The 14,245-nt window shown below is 38.6% G+C and overlaps 1 protein-coding gene across 1 annotated transcript in view; it reads right to left on the reverse strand.

Annotated features, from left to right (window-relative positions):
• Positions 1–14,245, reverse strand: part of Cacna2d1 (calcium voltage-gated channel auxiliary subunit alpha2delta 1) — a 445,325-nt gene that overhangs the window by 262,149 nt on the left and 168,931 nt on the right. The window lies entirely within an intron of this gene.

The raw sequence follows: 14,245 nt of genomic DNA on the forward strand, positions 1-14,245 counted from the left end.
AGTGAATCATAAACTTTAAGCTGTCAAATACTTTTTCCATTTATATATAATTTTATTTTATAATAATTAAAATAAAACCTATGACAATTCTTGTTTCTAAAAGAAATAAGTGTGACTCTGTTTAAGTGATATCAATCCTGTAGAACCATTCAAAGCCAATATGTGCATTTGACTGAAAAAGTGGTCTATTTCCAGTTCTCATTAGATTTTTCATAAATGCAAAAACTATTAGAAACCACATAACTTTAATAAACTGATTAAAAGTCACAACCTTGATCCTTATATTTCAATGCTTTAATTATGAAGTACCCAAGCCAATTTCTCATCTGTGCCTTTTGAATTAATTTCACCTTGTTCTGTTGGGAAGAGCATTTAAATGTCAGTGTTTATTGGTAGATACCAGACTAACCTGCTCATGCAAAATCCTTGGAAAGCAGGAAAAGTCTTTGGCTGCAGGTGGGTGTTCACACATAGATCTTTATGATGTTATTAATTTCATATTTCATCACATAAAGGTTCTTATATGTTTGTTAATAGTTTTTTCCTTTAAAAAAAAAAAGCCCAGCTTTTGAGAGCAGCAAAAGTCTCAGTAGATAATAAAGTTATTAAATTATATTAGGAGTATATTGGTACTTTGTTTCCACTTCACCAAAGGTTGCCCACAGCATATGATTAATCTTTTCAATATCTGCTAACAACTGGAAAAATTCCAGACATCTTGATTTGATCAATGTGAAAAGAAAGGCCTGAAAGTGAAATGCGTTTGAGATTTTCGTTATACAGGTCTGAGAAAAATCAATAAAAGGAGAGCAATCGTTTTTTTAAATGTGTTAGATGCAGATGTTGTAACTAGATACTAAGGTAACTGCACATCTGAACATGGGCTGCCTGGGTTAGCCAGATCTCTGCTGGGTTCCTTTGATGCTAATCCACCTCTTAATGTTAATGGCTAAAACTCTGATCTTTCAGCATTTCTCGTATTTTGTTCCTGTGACCCAAGTGCATTCTTAAAAACCACTGAGCATCCACAAAATATTTTGTTTTACTTATGTCTGTTAATAATTACTAGGACTTAAACAGAAAATGTTCAATTGGTATCTATGTTAATTTGATAGTAATAAGTAAAATTTATGATCTATGGTTACTGGAAAAGGAAATAGATTTTTTTTAATTTTTTATATTTTTAGTTTACATTCCAAATGATTTTCCCTTTTCCGGTTCCCCCCTCCCCATAAGTCCCATAAGCCCTCTTCCTCTGCCCATTCCCCAATCAACCCCTTCCCATTTCTCTGTCCTGGTAATCCCCTACAATGCTGCATCAAGCCTTTCCAGGACCAGGGCCCTCTCCTTCCTTCTTCTTGGGAATCAATTGATATGTGAATTGTGTCTTGGGTATTCAGAGCTTCTGGGCTAATATCCACTTATCAGAGACTACATTCCATGTGTATTCTTTTGTGATTGGGTTACCTCACTTAGGATGATATTTTCCAGATCCAACCATTTGCCTAAGAATTTCATGAATTCATTGTTTTTAATTGCTGAATAGTATTCCATTGTGTAAATTTACCACATTTTCTACATCCATTCCTCCATTGAGGGACATCTGGGTTCTTTCCAGCTTCTGGCTATTATAAATAAGGCTGCTATGAACATAGTGGAGCATGTGTCCTTATTGCATGCCAGGGAATCTTCTGGATATATGTCTAGGAGTGGTATAGCAGGGTCTTCCGGAAGTGCCATGCCCAGTTTTTTGAGGAACCACCAGACTGATTTTCAGAGTGGTTGTACCAACTTCCATTCCCACTACAAGTGGAGGAGTGTTCTTCTTTCTCCACATCTGTGCCAACACCTGCTGTCTCCTGAGTTTTTAATCTTAGCCATTCTGACTGGTGTGAGGCGAAATCTCAGGGTTGTTTTGCTTTGTATTTCCCTAATGATTAATGATGCTGAACATTTCCTAAGGTGCTTCTCAGCCAGGTGAAAATTCTTTGTTTAGCTCTGTACCCCATGTTTAATAGGGTTATTTGGCTCTCTGGAGTCTAACTTCTTGGGTTCGTCAGCATGTAGAAGAATTGATCCATTCTTATCTCCTGTACTAAGCTCAACTCCAAGTGGATCAAGGACCTCCACATAAAATCAGACACACTGAAACTAATAGAAAAGAAACTGGGGAAGACCCTTGAGGACAAGGGCACAGGGGGAAAGTTCCTCAACAGAACACCAAAAGCTTATGCTCTAAGATCAAGAATTGACAAATGGGACCTCAAAAAATTACAAAGTTTCTGTAAGGCAAAGGACTCTGTCAATTGGACAAAATGGCCACCAACAAATTGGGAAAAGATCTTCACCAACCCTATAATCCAACAGAGGGCTAATATCCAATATATACAAAGTAAATAGAATTATATAGAGAAAAGCAATAGTACAAAGAATGATGCAGAGATATGTAGTTTTAAAATTTAGAAATATTTTAATGGCCTTTATAGATAAGGGTCGATACTATTTTATGGCATTATATGGTATTTGCTACTTTTCTGTTGCTGTGATAAATTTCTACGTCCAGGAATAAATTATAGAAGGGTATATTTTAGCTTATGTCTGCTGAGGTATAGTCGAAAATAGTGAGGGAACAATGACAGCAGAAACAAAAGGCCTTGCCCTCTGATGAGAAGACAGACAGTCAGACAGATGGACAGATGGACGGATGGACAGATGGGAAGGCAGGAAGACAGAGAAGGAGAGATGGAGGAAGGAGACAGGATAGAACATAGGAGAGGAAAGGAGGAGAGGGGTGAAAAGAGGCAAGGAGAGGTAAGAAGAGGTGAGGAGAGGCGGCTAGAAATGGTAGGTAAGCCTATAAACTCTCAGTGACTACCCCCAATAACATTCTTCCTCCAGCAAGGTTTTACGATCTAAAACTTCCACATCTTTCCTCAAAAGTGTCACCAACTAGGGACCAAATGTTCAACTATATGAGCCTATGCGGGCAAAGGCCTAGTCAAATAATCAGATGCATGAAAACACAATAATATAATCTGTAATTTTCTAAAGTTTAATGCAATGTGGAATCTGGAACCCTGTCCATGAACTTAACGGTCTTTGTAATAATAAAAGTCATTGGTCTATCCTGAATCAGGAATCACGGACTGATATTTATGACTTTTATGTTGAAGATCTTGACAGAGCTGGAATCCCCAAATATGTCTTTATCACACTTCAAGAAGCACTAACTTTCAATAATTTCTTTATCAAAAAAAAATGGTTGCAGTGTTGGGATGGTGGTTCAGGGAAGGAAGGAGGGAGGAGAGGGAAAGAGGAGAGAAGATGAGACTTACTTCTTTTTTTAATTAGATTTATTCATTGAATTATATGAGTGTTTTGCACGCATGGATGTCCTGTGTACCACATGTGTACTTGGTGCCAATGGAGGTTAAAAGAGGTCATCAGATCCCCGGGAACAGAATGCACGCCACTATGTGGATATTGCAAAGCATATTCAGGCCCTCTTCAAGGGCAGCAAGTGCTCTTGAGAGGTGGATCACCTCTCCAACACCCAGCTTACTTCTTTTTCTATAAAGTATTCTTGAGTCCTAACAGGACCTTGGATTTCAAAGTCCAAACTTAAGAAACTTTGGTATTTAAAAAAAATGGGAGCTGCAATCAAAATGAAAATAAGATATTGTTTTTAGCATATCTTCATTGCTGAAGAATTTTACCAGTATATGAGGAGACTTGTCCTTTACTCGAAAGTAGGACATATTCTCTCAGATTTTAGCAAAATGTTACTTTTAAGAAAAGAGCAGGGCTGGGAAGGGAGCTCAGTAAGTAAAATGCTTTCCTACAAGAGAGGACTAGAATTTCCCCAGTACCAAAATAAAAAGTACCCATGCATTGTGATAAGGCCTTGTAAAAGATGGGTGGTTCTCAAGGAGCCACAGCTTTGGTCGTCCTTTGGGACTTACATGCACACACACCCCATGCACACACAGACACACAGATATAGACATAAATACACAGATGAAGAGAGCAAAGAGCCAATGAAGCCTCAGTGGAAACCTCGAGACAGGAGAGACCTGCTATGAAATATTATCCTGACAACATACTTCAAAGGGATGATTGGAAGGTGGGAGGGGCCACCAGGAACATAGGTAACAGTCAGCCAATGATGGAACTATGGAGAAGGGATTTCTGAGAGAACAATTAGTAGATGATCAAACTCACTTTAATATAGCTGACACCTGGTAGACAAAGAGAACTACCAAAGGCTGGCTCTCTTAAACATGGAAGTGTACTACATCCATATACCTTTCCTCACACTGTGTTGATAAAGCAAGGCTTTTTGCCTACCCTATAAAAAGATCTTGCCTTCAAGAATGTTAGTAGAATCCAGGAGTGGTGGCACATCTTTAATTCCAACCATTAAGAGGCAGAACCAAGCAGTTAGTTCTCTACAAGTTCAAGACCGACCTGGTCTGCAGTGAGTTCCAGGCTGGCTAGAGCCATGTCAGTAAGATACTGCCTCAGAAAACCCCAGACTGTTGGAAAACAGCTGTCTCAGGCCAAAGTGAATTTTGTAATTGGAACTGAAGAGATGACCTATCAGAAATGCTTCCTCCCTCTGGAAACAATCCCTGTCACTCCGGTGACACATTCCTGCTTGCTTCTTCCTATTTTCTGTCAGAGCTTTTTATCTTCTCCGTTACTGTTGATTAAAATCATTTATTTATTATCAAGGTCAGCTCTTAAACTCAGAGACCACACATCACTCAGTCTTTCATCCCAAGGAACGAATACAGTTCTGTCCACATACCAGGGACTGAATAACTTAAATAACTGCTTCATAGACAAAAATGAGCTTTTCTTGGGAATAATATGTCAAAGCATTAAATGGTATGATGTGTATGCACTTTCAAACAGAAACTTTTATAGTTTCATATTACTGAATTCCACAACCATTGTGGGTACCATTTTACCTCCTGTTCTCATCAGCTCATTGACCTTATAATCTACAAATGAGGATTGAAACTATGGTTGTATTTTACTTACAACAGAAAAGAAAGTAGAAATCAACTCACCCTGTCAATGTGACTAATGTATGTGTGGTTATTTTTCTCTTTTACCTTTGGTTATAGATAGTCGGAAATACAGGAATCACTTGGCACAAGCTCAGGTTAGGGGCTTAAACTTGAAAAAAAATCATATCACTAAAGCATAGTAACACCTTGAAGCCTGTTATGTGGATTACCAAAGATCTGTGTCACGGATCTGGTGCAGGGTCTCACATTTGCATTTTCAGGCCTTTCTTTCAAACACATTAACCTCTCCCGTTAATCCAAGACAGCATCAGTTCTAACTCAACTCATTAAGAAGCCAACTGGCTCTCCAGTTTCCATTTGTATCATATGACTCTTACACAGCAGTTACTGCAATGCTTCTTAAATTGTAATTCAGGCATGCCATGCCTCTGTGCTTTTTTTTTTATTTGTTTGTTTGTTTGGTTGGTTGGTTGGTTGGTTGGTTGGTTTTTAGTGTTACAATGGATTGCCATGCTGCACAGGAAGGGACTCTGACCTCCAGAGCATGGCGAGCATAGCTCTGACAGGCCTGGGTCTTAGCTCCACTTCCCTCTGCCTTGCTAAAATCTGTTAGATGATATTCCTAAGGCTAGCCACCAAGCTCCATTCGCTTATTCAGCCAATTCTTCCTCCTGAGGTTGAGGACGTCCAGATACCAAAGCACTGAAGCCCAGCAATCAAAAGCCCCTTTTGACTCACCTAATTAACATGCTCTATTAAAATTAAACACCTTATCCTAACACAGGGTTTCCTCTTTTACCTTTATACACTGCCATTTGCCTATGTGCCACATCTGTCTACTGTCTATCCAGAGACAAATACCCCTTCCCCATCTCCCTGTTTGTTCTCGTTCCCTGGTTCCTCATCCTCTATCTTCTGTCTTTGTCACTTATTCCCTGGCCTAGGTGACTGGGACAAAGAGCTTGATTGGGGGGGGGGGGGGTCCTGAGCCAATACTGTTCCTGTCCACCACACGTTAGGAATGATAGGTTGCCCCTATCTCACCTTAATCCAACTATGCACATCACATTACTGCCATAGCTTTCCTGGCATAGCTTTACTGCCCTCCCTGTGGTCCCTTGTGCATGCGAAAAGACCCTAGTCCTGGATCATCCCGCCTTAATCCTCTCTTTACTCCAAGCCACAGCCCAACTATCCCCCACTGGTCCGCCAAGCACCTCTCTCAGTCCAGCCCTGCCACTGTGTAACTCACTGGTACTTGACAAGGAGGTAGAACAATCCTTGGTTCTACCCTGAAAAATATACAGTTAATAATGGCATAAACACATTACCAATAGTAATCTCCAGAAAAGTCCTTAAGTATACAAAATTGTGCAATCACAGAGAAAATCAGAATGACAAAATAAGAATAGCTCTCGCGCTTGCTGAGTTTAACATGACACATAATGGAACATTAATTTGGTCTGCCTATAAAACACATGATGCATATATGCTGCTTCTGCCCACTTGGCTGTCCAAAGGCTGAGAGACTCTGCAAAGTTTGGTAAGTAATCAACAGTCACACCAACAATGATCTGGCTACTGACGTCAGACGTTCTGCTTCAGGAGTCTTTAGAAAAATGCACGGGTGTTTCTAACATCAACAACAGACTGAGTGAAGGGCTCTGGTCTCATCACAACACTTGTTTTGTTGCAGGGTTCACAAAATCATTTTGATCTACTGTTACAATGTGTCAGATGATTTGTTACGACTCACGGAGCATTGTTTTGCCTGTCAAGTTAGGAAGTGTAAGAAACAGGACAGAAGCTATTTCTCAGTCAGCCCATACTTGATAGTTCACATGGGTCTGAGGAGATGCAGTGCTGCCCAGCAGAGACGGCGATGAACTCTTGTTCATCAATCATGCAGTGGCTGTGTCCCCAGGACACATCACTCCCCACATGCCACCTCAGCAAAGCTAAAATGCAGTGACAGATAAAACTTGTGTTCCGCTTTGTATGGGGAACTCCAACCCAAGTTGGAATGGCACATGGTCGGGAAGTGAACATGGATCACTAATGAGGCCTACAGTTAATGCTTTATTAACTTGTCCAGTTGTTACCTTATAGCTCATGACATAAAGCTAATAATTCTTAGTATTATTTCACAGCAGTCAATCTCTGGCTCTGTTGTTTCTCATATATATGTTAATCATTTCCCAAGGGACATTACTACATTGCTGATGACAAGGGCCAAATATGGAAGGTAAACTAAAATGACAGTAATGCAAGAAGAATACAAGTAACAGTATGAATTATGAACAGATGCTTACTGAATGAAGGGCATAGGCACTGGTTTTAGTAATGGAGAAAAAGTTATTGTGGAAGCAGCAAGAACATGAGGAGCTCAAACAAGGCTTGGTCTAAAATCTATGGGGACTGTCCTCAGAAATGCCACCATACCTCAACAAACTCATAAAACTAATCCTATCGCTTAACTTCCCCTCTGACTCTCGCTCACTGAACTGTGGCATTGAGCCTGAAGATTTTGAATGACCTATATGAATGGGATTCAAGTGTTCCTGTATTTCTACAAACTACATAAAATTGTATAGAAAGTTAATTCTAATGGGGAAAATGCCTTATGTTTCATGACATTTCTTTTAACCAAAACAGATTCACAAAATCCTATAAAATATAAGGCTTATGAATAATTGTATTTCATATATCTAAATTTTATGCACACACAAATTATTGTGAATCTAACACAAAATTGTGGTTTGGGGTCGAGGACATAGCAATAACTACCTCCGCTTTGTGGGTAGTCCTGAAAACTATTGGTTTACGAAGTATTTGGAGGGATGGGAGATATCCTTCAAAGTAAACATTTTAAAATATTTCAGTGGGGCATTTAACTGAATGTTACGATGTATTGGTCATGATGTTCAGTGTCTCAGAATAAACCAAGTTACATGGGTAACTTGGTGGGTAAGCATTGTTTGCCTAGATGTCTTTCCTGAGACGAATGTTTTTCCAAATCCCCCCTTTTCGGTGGGGGAGGGGGGACCTGATTTAACTTCTTAAGTAAGCAAGCATTCAGTTTCTGAGGCATGCCTCCATTCTGTTAGTATATTGGCCTTCTGGAGAATTAATTAAAAAGCAACCAGAGCTATCAGAGGAGGCTACCTGAGTATGAAAGAAGCAGCTCATTGAACCACCTATGATATTAGATATTAGGGCAGACCCGTGGATGAAAAAGGTTTTAAATCATTAGGAAAAACAAAAATTATTATTGGATTCAGAAGGACTTGCTGCTTCAATATTAGACTATCTTACATTTTAGCTGACTATTTTCATATGCCATATTCTGGCTATTATTTACATTTCCTTTTAAAAGTAAGTAAACTTGTAGTGATAGAGTTTTCCTCTTGAAATATGTAAAATACATAATAGATATTTGTTTGTTTGTATTTTCAAGACAGGGTTTCTCTGTATAGTCCTGGCTGTCTTGGAACACATTCAGTAGACAAGGCTGGTCTTGAACTCAAGAGTTCCTCCTTCCTCTGCCTCCCAAGTGCTAAGATTAAAGATGTGTACCACCACCACTCAGCTAAAATATTAGGATTCTTATTTGCAAAAGGCAGTACATAATTTATTGTCTAAGTGCTTACTGCTTCTTTAATGGTATCATAATTTTAAATCATAATTTTAAGTGTTAGTAACACTTAAAGGTGTCCTAAAAGTGACAATCAAAATATTCTATACTTTATAGAAAGTTGAAATTAATATAATAGTACGTAATACATAAATATTAAATTTTCTACTATAGAAATAGCATCAAATATACTCATTCTAAATAAGCTCAAAACACACTGCCCAAGAGAACATAATATGGGAGAAGTGAAAATGAGCGACATGAATGTTTTCCCCTGCTGTAGATGCTACAGAGAAAAAGAAGGAAGGGACTTTAAGGGCCAGCATCCACAAGTTCAACTGACCTTAGAAAACGAAGGGGAGATAAATTGGACGAAGGACAACTTGGGAGCACGGTATTGATTCTGAACAAAGCCCTAGGATAGCTTTTGAGCCCTTGGAAGATGAAATAGACTCATAAATCAGGTTGCTGATTGGTTTAGCAAGCATCAATACCCCTTCCAAACTGAAATTCCAATCTGTCTAAAATTATTGCTGGGTTGGTCCTTTGGATAAATATGCCTCCAAAATTCAGAAGGGAGATTCATTAGCATAGCTTTATGAAAAACTACTCAATAACAAAATAGCCTACTGGGGGAAAGCATCTATTCTGGAGATGCATGGGCCCAGCTTCTATGGTTTTTCATTTTAAGGGAAAAAACTGTCATGTTTATTTTGTATATTATATTAACAATCCTAGAACTTTGTGTTCAAGCATCTTCTATATTCAGTGAATATTCAAAATAAAAGAGAAAGGAAGAAATGGCAGGAAGAAGGGAGGGAGGGAGGAAACGAGGGTGAGAGGGAGAGACAAACTGAGAGTGAAAGAGGGAGAGAGTTGGAGGGGACTTCATTTTGTGGGGTATCACTGTTGATTGTTTACTTTCTTCCCTTGCTTCATGCACAGTACAGGTCGGCGGACATCAGAGAATGGGCTGAAACCCTCACCTTCCGCATCGCCTATATAATTCTTTCATCGTGGGTTGAGACAATGAGTATGAAAAATGTCTCCAAACCCCAGTGGAAGCCTGAACTTATTAACAAAGTTTCTGAACTTTTGGGATTGTGAATAAAGATGTCTGCAACTATAGATGTATGCCATCAAAATGATTACGTAATAAATTACTTGCATAAGCAAATTATTACTATCAACATAAAATTTACTTTTCTCATGTTTGAAAGTAATATAACAACAGCTTCCTCACAGGATGTTGATGGCCGTTTAATAAAAGAGTCTATGCTCAACACTTGATATAATGTTTGGAAATAATGTTACCCAGGAAAACATTCCTTGCCCTTTAAAAATTAGTGACTCTTAGCTCCAGGCAATCACTATGGATCACAGAGGAGCAGCATACAACAGTGATGCCTGGTCCCAGCTTATGTAACTACACTGAATGTCTAATGGCAAAAATCATTCCTTGAGCAGCTTTTTGGGGCTAAGAAGCTCCACAATAGAACATGAGTACGCTCAGGGCCCAGAGTTCACAGCAGCACAACCGAACCCCCCATCGTTCTCTACATGATGTGGTTCAAATTGAGAATCATTATTCCCGAAGCAACATCCCAGAGTAGCCTGGGCTTGATTGTAAGAGGTATCAGCATCATTTGGAGAGACTGTATCCATCAGGTGAGCAGGAGATGCCTCCCACATGGTATAAATTGTCTTTCTAGAATTATTAAATTAGATTATTAAATAGGGGTAGACACAGGTTTAATTACCTTGAAGAACCTCACAAATCAGAGGGATAGAGCAAAACTTAGCTTCCACAAAAGAGGATCTTGCAGAATAAGTTACTTACTCTACATAACCAGAACTCTGCCCATATCCTTTATACCTTGCAACCTGGGAAGCCAAGCTCATATTGTTTTTAATTTTGGTTCCCGGCAATACTGCTGCTGGGAATAAGCTTGTGTACACTTTATTTTTCCATCTATTTGTTTCTTCTAGAAATGTCCCTAGGAATAACAGTAACATATACTGTCTTTCAAGAGAAACAAAAAAAAAATATGCTTTGAGTTTTAAAGATGGGAATCTCATACTGATAATTAGTTAAAACTCCAGGATATGTTAATTGCCCAAGTAGGTCCAACCCCAATATTGTATTTTTTCAGACACTTTAGGATTGTTTTAAAATGCTATTGTACAAGAGAACACTGCAGATGCTGTGCATTTTGAAGCCCTCCGAGAAGTGCATAGGTTATGAGAAATTTAGTTCACCATTTACATATGCATATGCATATGCATGAGAACGCCAGTGTAAGGAGGGCTTTCTGGACTTCCCTTTTACATAGTGTAAAAGAAAAAGAAAAGCTGGCATTTCAGGAGGGTTTCAAGGAACCAGGCCATGTTCCTCCCTTACATAAGCTGTGTGAAATTGGGGCCAGGTCGTACATATCTATATTTTGCCCCATCTGTGCCTCTGGTACACAGACTGCTCTAGCTATGTGTTTGTAGAATAATGATTCCCTGAAAAGCCCAGTCAGCAACCCTTACTCTGAAAATACCTTCTCACTTATTCTGAATCAGTGGGGCTCCGGATAAAACTCATTAAATCAACTCCCCACCACCACCACCTTTCTTTGTATCTGTGCAAATCTGGCTTTAAGAATTCAGCACTGGTAACCTGTTCACAGGCCCTGTCCCTCCATGGAAGGCTAGAAGTACTGGAACCAAAAGAGAAAAAGAAAGCAAGTAGGTATATTTTACCCAGCAACACAGACTGCTTAGCTAAGCATTGAACAAGTGCCCCGCAACTCCCAAATGTAATAGGGAAGAAATTTTGCTGTGTTCTAAACTTAACTAGGACAAGGGAAGCAACAATGTAATACCCAGGTAAGACAATTAAACTGGAAGCTTCCAGAGGCCCCTGCATATTTATGCTACTGCTAAAGAAACTGTATATTAATTAGTTTGTGTTTAACTTTCAAGAATGTCAGGTGTTTAGGTAAAATTTCAAAGGTGTGTTTAAAAATCTAGAATGGCCATGCAAGCCTCTAATCCAGGCACTCAGGAGGCTAGCAAGGAGGGGTAGGCAGGGTTGAGGCCAGCTTAAGCTTGGTATCAGCACAAAAGGAAATGCTACAGATTTATTTGGGAAAGAACTACAGATTTTTGTAGAGAGAATATCTTGTGTATTGTATCGATACCTGTCAATTAAAAAAAATAAAATAAAACAACCTATGACCTACAGGAAAGGGCAGAATAGAAGGTGGGACATCCAGGAGGCAGAAAGAATGCTGGGAGAGAGTCAGGTGTGGTAGGTTGCCCAGGAGGATGTGACCAGACAGACACGTGGTCCCTGAGCACAGGTAATCAGCTACATCAAAAAAAAAGGGGGGGGGATAATTTAAGATATGATGTAATAAATGTAAAGTCTAACTATGTGGCCAAAGTGGTTAATGTATTTTGAGACTGAGTCTTATTTTCGGGAGCCTGGGATCTCTACAGAATTCCACAGGAAATCACCTCGATTTTATAATCTGTGAAAAAAAACTGTAGTACCACAAATAAAACATTACACACTATGTGCTAAGGTACAAACAATTCTGAGAGGGAGAGATCGTAGTTCTCCTCATTAACTGCTATGACATTTTTATTAAGTAGCTCTCTTCCTTAGTAGAAAGAAAACGACATATAAGAATGTCATCAACCTCAAATGAGACCACCTTCACACAGAATTGTTTACAATTCTCTCACTTCATGTAGTCTTTGTTTAGATGTATATATTCAATAATGTTAGGCATGGAATACACAAACATTTCACAGCTTACTTTTCTCCAAGAAACACTGTCTGTTTTTTAACAAAATCTCATAATAGGTTTAATTATAAAATATTCTACTGCTAAGTAAATTTCAGTCTGTATTATAACTATTCAAATGTTAGATGGGCATTTCACTGGTCCATGTTTCCAGTGTGCAGCTCTCTCTCCACTTATATTTTCTAAAGATATTCACCAAATAATGAAAGAATATGGCTAAAAAATATGTACATGTTCTACATAAAATAGATAATTTTCCAAAATATTTAAATAGGCCCAGTGTTTAAATCAAACTGGAACAGCACCTCAGATTTGGATCCTTACTTCCCTGTGCCCATGCACATATTTCACTGGCAAAAATCATCTGCAGGGTCTCCACCTGGCTGTGTTTGTAAAACTGTGCATATTGTGAAGTAATAAATATTCACTATCAGATTGCCAGCAACTCAAAAAATGTATCCCTTTTCTTTAGCATACTGACTGAGAGAAATTCCTCTTGGGTAAAAATGGTAAGTGTTAATTTTTATTAGAAATATGCCATGAGTCAGACCTTGAACTCTGGTCTTTCTCATGGGTCATTTAAGAAATGCTAGGGCTTAGTAACTGTGTCCATCTTTCAAGGTAAGAAGCTAAGATTCACACTTGGGTAAGATTTTTATGATCTCCACCATACATGCAATCAGACACACATATATAGAAATACTAACATACATACATGCACATACACACAATCACATATAACATACACTGAGATCCAAACATACATGCACACACACAGACACAATCACATACACACACACACACAAAACTGATGATGTGATTGCACAGATGTTTTAAAACAAGTGTATAAATATTTTAAAGTAGGCAGATGATTTCTTAGTCCTCAAAAACATGAAAGCAATTAATACAACACTTAGAAGTACATTTTTTCTTTTGCAATCTGAACTAATTATAGAGAAGCACTTCACAGAACTTATTTTAAGGGAAAGAATTAATTATAAAATATCTTAAAGTGATTTCCACATAAAACTACATTTTAAAGAACTTTGTTTCATTCTTTAGGCATGAATAATCTCACGCTCACCTGATCAAAATTAATTATTTTCCTCTTTTTAAGGTTAGTTTGTTAGAGAAAATAGTATACAGTTATAAATTAATAAAAACAATAATAAACCTTATCAAGGTAAATGTATTTGCTAAGTGACTCAGATAAAAAAAGAAAAAGAAAGTAAGGAAGAATGAGACAAACAGAAGATGTACTCGAGAAGCAATCACTGACCCTTTACTTCTAACACCAGAGATTAGTTTTTTCTTCACAGAAAGTTTTAAATGTTCAAGACTGGGTAAATCCTTTGTGACCCTTATTGCAGTGCTCATTTAGGGAGCTGGTTCTCCCTCCCCCACACTCCTTTCTCAGTCCTGAACATTGAAGTTCATCCTATGAGATCAGGTAAAGTGGAGCTCATGCGAACAGTGAGATGCCCCAGCAGAGAGCCCCAAGTGCCAGGCGGACATCAGGAAAACCTGCATGCCAGTCTCCATTCCTCCAGCCACATCAGACCCAAGACTGCCAGAGCTGCCATTCAGCCTGCAGAGCTGCCCTATTTGCATACAGATTTAATCTGCTTAGCTTGATACCATCTGTTTTCTTTTTTTAAATATTATTATTTTTTATTGGATATATTTTTTATTTACATTCCAAATGATTTCCGCTTTTCTGCCCCCCCACTTCCCGAAAGTCACATAAGTCCCCTTCCCTCCCCCTGTTCTCCCAC

The sequence above is a fragment of the Apodemus sylvaticus genome, chromosome 2, assembly GCF_947179515.1.
Source record: "Apodemus sylvaticus chromosome 2, mApoSyl1.1, whole genome shotgun sequence".
NCBI lineage: Eukaryota > Metazoa > Chordata > Mammalia > Rodentia > Muridae > Apodemus > Apodemus sylvaticus.